Raw genomic sequence first — 1,800 nt, forward strand, 5'->3', positions numbered from 1 at the left:
TTTTTTTTTTTGGTTTTGTTTGTTCTTCGCCCGTATCTCCACTTTTCTGTTGGGTTCCTTGCGTAGTGCCGGCATGAGGTTCATATGCCCGCATTCACGCTGTTGTCGTCTTGTTTCGGTGCTTTGAGTGTTGTTTCCTTGTGTTGCTGCTCTTGCTTCTTCTTGCTCTACTCGATCTCGTTGCGTGACTGCGGCCCTCGCGAAGGGGAGTGCGTGGCCCACCACGAGCATTCACATACATCCAGGCTCACAAAGCACGGTAGAAGGGAGGTCTCTGGCTGTCGTTGTTAGGGAGAAGAAGGAGACAGTAGCACCAGCAGGCAGGAGGAAAAAGGAATAATAGTAAAGCGGGACACACACCAGCAGAGATAGGCAGGCAGGCATGTCGTTCACGAGGGGAAGCGAGCTTCTCTTCAAGATCCTTATTATTGGCGAGGGCGGCACCGGAAAGACGTGCCTCATACGCCGCTACGTGCATAGTATATTCCTCGCCACCAACAAGGCCACCATCGGCGTCGACTTTGCCCTGAAGGACATCGTGCACCCGGCCACCAACCGCAACATCACTCTGCAGCTCTGGGACATCGCGGGGCAGGAGCGGTACGGGCAAATGACGCGTGTGTACTACCAGGCAGCAGCAGGCGCCGTCGTCGTCGCCGACATCACACGCCCCGAGACGCTCGACCTCGCGGTGAGGTGGAAGCAGGACGTCGACAGCAAGGTGTTCCTCGGCGCGTCGGGCAAACCGATCCCGTGCGTTCTGCTCATCAACAAGGTGGACCTGCTGCCGAATGGCGTGCTTGCTGCCGCAGCGAGCGGCGGCCAGCCGTCAGTGGCGGGCAGCAGCGGCGGCGGTGGCATACAAATGACGAAGGAGGAGATGGATGCCTTCTGCGCTGAGCACGGCTTCGAGGCGTGGTTTGTCACGAGCGCAAAGGATAACAAGAATGTGGACGTCGCGTTCAGCGCGCTGGTGGAATGTGTCTTGAAGGCGACGGGTGCCCTTGGCGGCGGCGAGGGCGATGGTGATGCCGCCGCAGACAAGAGCAAAAACGGTGGGAGAGTCCTCCACAGCAACAGACCGAAGCGTGAGGAGAAGTCCGGCTGCGCGTGCTAGTAGCAGTGGTAGTTGTAGCAGTACTAGTAGTGGCGGCAGGGATGGGATTGGGACGCTGAGCGAGTGTTATGGGCGAAGTGGCCCGAGAATTTGATGTCGAAGACTCAGATGGCCTGAATGTGTGTAGGGCGGGTGTGGAGTGGAGGGGAATGAAGAGACGCATGCCAGCCCGGGCCCTCGTGAAGGTGTGTGTTTAGATGGTGTGTGGGTTTGTGGCGCTCAGCGGTACGGGAAGGCCCTTTTTTTTTCTTCTTGAGAAGAGGGCTCTCGAAAAGTAAGGAAAGGTAGAACACAGAGCCAAAAGGCTAGAAGCGAAAAAGTTTAGAGTTAACGGCAGGCATCAGCAGGGAGTAAAAGTGAGTGAGTGAGTGCGAGGGAGAGAAAGAGAGTTGATGACAAATGAAGAAGGTTCCAGTACATGACAGGGGGAGGGGGTGTCGTCTAAGGGGCTGTTGCTTACTCCAAGTGAGGCTTTATTGTTTCGCAAACGAACGGTGGTCATTCCACTAGGTGCTGCCTGCTATCACCTATTCTTGGGGCACATATTTATATATTCATGCGATGTATCTGTGTGCGTATATTGATTTGGCGGCTCCGAACGGAGAGGAATGTGTGCTGTGTGGGTGATCCCACTCGTTGAATCATGGCGTTCGTGCGCGTCTGCGTGTGTGTTTTTTTTTTTT

The sequence above is a fragment of the Trypanosoma grayi genome, assembly GCF_000691245.1.
Source record: "Trypanosoma grayi strain ANR4 Tgr_1177_V1, whole genome shotgun sequence".
NCBI classification, from domain to species: Eukaryota; Euglenozoa; class Kinetoplastea; order Trypanosomatida; family Trypanosomatidae; genus Trypanosoma; species Trypanosoma grayi.